Raw genomic sequence first — 6,585 nt, forward strand, 5'->3', positions numbered from 1 at the left:
TGATGCAAGGCCCCTGACTTTCTGGAATGGCAGACAGAGGCCAGGCTGGGTACTCTGGGGCATCTAAAATTATAACACTTTACCTGCTAGTGGAACTTAATCTGAGACATCCATAGGTTTCCCTGGGCAGTGATCATCAGGCTAATGCACCCTGTTCCTCACGCTTTGCTGGTGACTCCATTCATCCAAAGAGATAGTTTAACCTGAAATTTTTGTGTTTTACCAGTTTTCTAAATACTTCTTTTAAAAAATGTGACTTTTTAACACTATAGAAACTCTGGTGGACTACTGCAAGAGGAATATCGTATAGGAATAAGTGGAGCTTGTTTTATTGATTTAGTAATCCAAGATATATGTCATTGTCCATCTGGAAACACTTAATCAGGTGAGTTTGCTTGTTTTTAATTTACCAGTGAGGGTTCTTAAATATTATTATTTTTTTTTTAAATTTACTACTGTCCTTCTGTATAATCCCACTCAGAGAAGAACTACATGACATAATGACAAAATGCATTTCCAGTATGCACTCTTGCCACTCTATCAGAACAGCTGCATTAACAAATCATTGGTGGAAAAACTTTAATAAAATCCCCTCAAAATAAGGCCTTATTTCTTACTACTCTGCTTTAGTGTGGTTTTGTTTGTTTGTTTGTTTGTCTTTTAACGACACTGGAACAGTAGATGGTAGATGGCAAAACAGAGGAACCAAACTTTAATAAAATCCCCTCAAAATAAGGCCTTATTTCTTACTACTCTGCTTTAGTGTGGTTTTGTTTGTTTGTTTGTTTGTCTTTTAACGACACTGGAACAGTAGATGGTAGATGGCAAAACAGAGGAACCATAAGAAATATTCTCTTCCCAGCTCCTCTCAAAGATAAAAGCCTGATCTTAGAAATGTGTAGAAATATCCACCTTTTAAGCATTCTATTAAATTGTGTACAATTTACTAACTGCTCATGCTCAGAAGTAGGCATAGAGAGCACATTCAATTGAATGAGTGGAAATATTGATTTGTTAAAATTAACAGGGTCTGGTTCCATTTTCAAGTTTGAACTGATCTCTTTCAATACTTAGAACAGTGGAACTCTACTTGTGTATTTGATGGTTTAACAGCCATTTTTAATAGTTAGCACATTGCATAATTTAAACATACTCCCAATTCTATCCTGAAATGCTGTTCAGGTCCACTATCTTGACTTTTTCTTACTGAGACTACTAACAGCATTTAAAGTATATCACAAAAATAAGAAGGGGCAAAGAAATTGACTAACAGCAAACAATAAAGATTAAGTGCTCAGCAATATTTTCCTTTGGATTTTCTGTTAGTAAGCATGCACATGCAATAGGCATACAAAATCAAGTTTCCTCCTATCTCCCCCCTTGTTTTGGCTGAGAAAAAGCAGTAAGAGAGATCTGGGAAACTAAGCAGATGTTGATTTTTGCAGCATCTGTCATGGGTTGTTTACTAAGTCTGGCAAAAGCAGCAGATGTAAATTGTGGGGAATTTGTACTACATACTCACACAGGATAGGCAACCAGCCTGTTGACTGGTAGACAGATGGCTAGAGGCAGTACTAATCCAGCAAAGACCTTCATTGTGAATAGTTATGCCTAGGATCGTGTGGCCAATTTTTCAGTAACTCCTCATGTCATTTTCTTTACATTAATAATGAAAAAGCCATTTGATGGAAGGAAGAAAGAGAAAGAAGTAGACTGAGTCATAAAACTTCTCATTCAGACACAAGAGTTCCACAATTTTGGAAAAAAAGGAGCTGTGTAGGCTTTCTAAGCAGGTCTGTTTATGTTCTGATATTGTGAAATATTTCAGTAATTTTCCAGAAATTGTATTCTCTCAGGTAAATAAATTAAATTTCCCCAATTTAGATTATATGTGTTTTGCTTCTTTTGGATGCTGTATGCAAGTATTTTTGCTATACCCATACCTTTTCACAGAATTTTTGCTTACCTACCCTATTCCACTGTACTCTCATCAGATTTCCCTGATTTTACTCTGTGGCTGAAGAATACAGGAAGATGTGTGTTTTAAAATCACATTTTCCACAGTGTGTTAACTTAGATAACACTTTTTTCATTGTGCCATCACAGTATGTTCTTTTAATGAAAAATTGGCTTCCTTACACATTTTACTCATAACCCAAGCACTGAAAAGCTGAGGGCAGCCTCCTCTGAAACCTTTGCCAAGATCAAAGGATGAAAGGCTCAGAGAAAAATCTCTGTAATGCTCACCTGGGGAAAATTAAACCTTTATTATGACAGAAAAAAGAGTTATGGTTAGTAACTGTATGAATGCCATGAATCCATTGCATTTAGAGTGGCAATTATGGAACTATTGAGCTAATGCTGAATGTGTGGTATTTTATAGTGTTTTTGTTATGTTTCATAAATATAGAACCAAAGAATGGTTTGGGTTGGAAGGGACCTTTAAAGATTATCTAGTGTACACTGCCTGCCATGGGCAGGGAGGTCTTCCAACAGATCAGGTTGCTCAAAGTCCTGTCCAACATCACCTTGAACACTTCCAGGACTGGGGCATCCTCAGCTTCTCTGGGTAACATCTGGGCAATCTAATCTAAGCCTACTCTCTTTCAGTTGAAAACCATTACCCCTTGCCATATCACTGCAGGCCTTGGTAAAAAAAGTGTCTCTCCATCTTTCCTATGAGCCCCCTTTAAATATTGAAAGGCCACAATAAGGTCTCCCCAGACCCTTCTCCAGGCTGAAGAACCACAACTCTCTCAGCCTTTCTTTGTAGAAGAGCTGTTCCAGCCCTCTGATCATTTTTGTAGCCCTCCTCTGGACCCTCTCTAACAGGTCCATGTCTTCCTTGTGCTGGGGGCCCAGAGCTGGATGCAGAACTCCAGGTGGGGCCTCACAAGAGCAGAGTAGAAGGGGAGAATCACCTCCTTTGTCCTGCTGGCCACTCCGGTTTTTAGGCAGCCCAGGATACAATTGGCTTTCTGGGCTGCAAGCTCACATTGCCAGCTCATGCCCAGTTTTTCATTCACTAGTATCCCCAAGTTCCTTCTCTGTAGGGCTGCTCTCAATCCATTCATCCCCTAGTCTGTACTGATACTGGTTATTGTCCAGGTGCACCTGATTCAGCTGCAGGACCTTGCACTTGGCCTTGTTGAACTTCATGAGGTTCACATGGGCCCACTCCTCAAACCTGTCACGGTCCCTCTGGATGGCATCCCTTCCTTCTATCAAATCAGCTGCACCACTCAGCTTGGTGTCATCTGCAAACTTGCTGAGGATGCACTCAATCCCACTGTCTATGTCAGTAATGAAGATATTACATAGTGTTGGTCCCAATACGGACCCTTGAGGAACAGCACTCGTTACTGGTTTCCATTTGGACATTGAGCCATTGACTTCAACTCTTTGGATGCAGCCATACAGCCGGTTCCTTATCGATCTAATAGTCCATCCATCAAACCTATACCTCTCCAATTTAGTGCCAAGAATGTTGTGGGGGACTGTATCAAAGGCATTACAGAATTCCAGGTAAATGACATCTGTAGCTCTTCCCTTGTCCACTGATGTAATCACTCCACCGTAGAAGGGCACTAGATTAGTCAGGCATGATCTGCCCTTAGTGAAGCCATGTTGGCTGTCTCTAATAAAATGTTATAAAATGTTAGAAATGTTAAAAAATATAAAATGTTTCCAAGAGTCTGTATGAATCGTAGGTATCACTGCCACTATTGCACCTAAATAAAATAAAACAATAGGAAATGCAGACCTCCCACTGACAGGACTATTCGAATATGGTTCTCTTTCTTGATCAGCGAAAAAGTAGTAATGTTACAAGATGTAGGAGTAGAGCCCAGACAAAAGAAAATTGCTTGCTAGTGTGAGAAGCTGTGGTGGTTGATCTTGGCAGGCTGCCAGGTGCTCACCAAGGTTCTCTGTCACTCCCCCTCCTAAACTGGACAGGGAGGAAAAAATATAACAAAAGGCTCATGGGTTGAGGTAAGGACAGGGAGATCACTCACCAATTACCGTCACGGGCAAAACAGACTCAACTTGGGGAAATTAGTTTAATTTATTGCCAATCAAATCAGAGTAGGGTAATGAGAAATAAACCCAAATCTTAAAACACCTTCCCCCCCACCATTCCCTTCTTCCCAGGCTCAGCTTCACTCCTGATTTCTCTACCTCCTCTCCCCCCAGCAGAGCAGGGAGATAGGGAATTGGCTTGTGGTAAGTTCATAACACTTTGTCTCTGCCGCTCCTTCCTCCTCACTCTTTTCCCCTGCTCCAGTGTGGGGTCCCTCCCACAGGATACAGTTCTTCACAAACTGCTCTAGCATGGGTCCCACATGGGGCCACAGGTTCTGCCAGAAAACCTGCTCCAGCATGGGCTCTTCTCCACGGGGCCACAGGTCCTGCCAGGAACCTGCTCCAGTGTAGACTCTCCATGGGGTCACAGCCTCCTTCAGGAATATCCACCTGCTTCAGCATGGGGTCTTCCATGAGCTGCTGGGTGGATATCTGCTCCACCATGGATGTCCATGGGCTGCAGGGGGACAACCTGCTTCACTATGGCCTTCACCATGGGCTGTGGGGGAATCTCTTCTCTGGTGCCTGGAGCACCTCCTCCCCTGCCTTCTTCACTGACCTTGGTGTCCACAGGGCTGTTTCTCTCACATTTTCTCACTCCTCCCTCCCAGCCACTGTTGCACAGCAGTTTTTACCCTTTCTTAAATATGTTATCACAGAGGTGCTACCACCGTCGCTGGTTGGCTCAGCTTTGGCCAGTGTCGGGTCCGTCTTGAAGCCAGCTGGCACTGGCTTTATCAGACATAGGGGCAGTTTCTAGCATCTTCTCACAGAAGCCACCCCTGTAGCCCAAAACCTTGCCACATAAACCCAATACAGAAGCAAACCATTCAGTCTGTCTCTGAAAGTTATGCAGGGTGGTTGTCAAGACAATAAAACTCACATTAGTAAATACAATGCTCTTTAACAGTTAAATAAGAGGTTTTTGTATCTGTGTCTTTTGGAATTTTTTTTTTCAAAAGCATTAATATTTGTTCAGAGAAAACTCTTCTCCCCTGCCTTAAAAAAAAAACCAAAAAAACAACAAAAGCCCACACAAAACTTTGAATGTTTCTCTGGGTTAGGCAGATCAGTGTTCTCCTCTGATACAGCAATTTCTATATTTCTGTGACTATTTTAGCTCCTGTTTTCGAAGCACGCAGGGAATCAAAATGCAGATCTTTGCAGCTGTATACTTTCCACAGCAGAGCTGTATCAACATCCAGGGGTGACCTTACTTCAGATGATCACTCAAGATAATATTATTATTTATGCACTGAGGATGATCAGATAACCAACATATGGCGCTGAAGTGGGACACTAAGGTGTTTGACCATGTATAAACATTAATGCTGTTTGAAACTTGAAGTTAGATCTATTAATCAGTCTGCATTTCTTGGTCTGAAATCCAGAAATCAGACCAGGGAGAGGATGAATTTAGCAGCTTAAATATAGACTGGGATTTTGAAATATGCACTGTGGATGATCAGATAACCAACATATGGCGCTGAAGTGGGACACTAAGGTGTTTGACCATGTATAAACATTAATGCTGTTTGAAACTTGAAGTTAGATCTATTAATCAGTCTGCATTTCTTGGTCTGAAATCCAGAAATCAGACCAGGGAGAGGATGAATTTAGCAGCTTAAATATAGACTGGGATTTTGAAAGTTTCCCTTGCTAGTTTGTCAGTTGGCAAATACGCAGTAACTTTTTTGAGAAGAAAATCTGGCAGACTTTTTATAATGATTCTTATATCATGACAGAATGTTACCTGGACTGTACAGCTCCAGCTTTCATACTGTTACTTATACCACATATTTTCACTGATTTCCTGAGCTACAAAAATCTTTCAACTACAAAGTTATTTATTACTCCAGTTTTGTGCAATGCATTGTGTGACTTCTAGTGTGTGCATAGGTGAGACTTAAGATTTTTCTCTTCAGAAAGTTATACCTACAGTTTCTAAAAGGCAGTGTAATCCTCTGGAAATCCACTGGAAATCACATGAAAAGAATTGCATGAAAGCTTCAAATCTGAACTCTGATGACTCCAGAATAACTCCATGAATTCTTGAATGCTTTTCACTGATGGAAAAGAGCAAGCATATAGTCATACAACATAAAAAATATCTTAACTGCAGAATTGATTTTAAACTCCTAACTGAAATAAAGCAAAAAAAAATCTTTCTCACTTTAGCAAATAATAATAAAAAAGATACACCTTTGCAATTAAACTTTTGAAAAGACATCTTCTCCACTTCAGTGGACAGTTAATACCCTCTTTCTTATTTCTTTGTACCTAACCTCTTTTTCTTTCCCTTTCTTTTTAATTTTTCAATTTAAAAATCAGTCTGTCTTTTTGGTGCTTGATAACTATGAAAGCGTCTATTAACAAAACCATTTGTGGAGTAAGAAAGATTGATCAAAGTAAGCTTTGACCAATAAGGTCAGGGAAAAAAAAAAACCATCCCCCCCCCCATCTTTAGTTCCATTTTTGACCTCTGATGAATCACAAACCTTT

At 40.4% G+C, this 6,585-nt stretch overlaps 1 long non-coding RNA gene across 1 annotated transcript in view; it reads left to right on the plus strand.

The window, feature by feature from the left end:
* LOC109279526 overlaps nucleotides 1-3,035 on the plus strand; it is a 15,830-nt gene extending 12,795 nt beyond the window's left edge. Inside the window, exon 3 of the long non-coding RNA XR_002086219.1 lies at nucleotides 2,955-3,035. This is a non-coding gene — a long non-coding RNA (uncharacterized LOC109279526). The remainder of the gene's footprint in view (nucleotides 1-2,954) is intronic.
* The last annotated feature ends 3,550 nt before the right edge of the window (nucleotides 3,036-6,585 follow it).

The sequence above is a fragment of the Aptenodytes forsteri genome, unplaced genomic scaffold (assembly GCF_000699145.1).
Source record: "Aptenodytes forsteri isolate BGI_AS27 unplaced genomic scaffold, ASM69914v1 Scaffold51, whole genome shotgun sequence".
Taxonomy (NCBI): Eukaryota; Metazoa; Chordata; class Aves; order Sphenisciformes; family Spheniscidae; genus Aptenodytes; species Aptenodytes forsteri.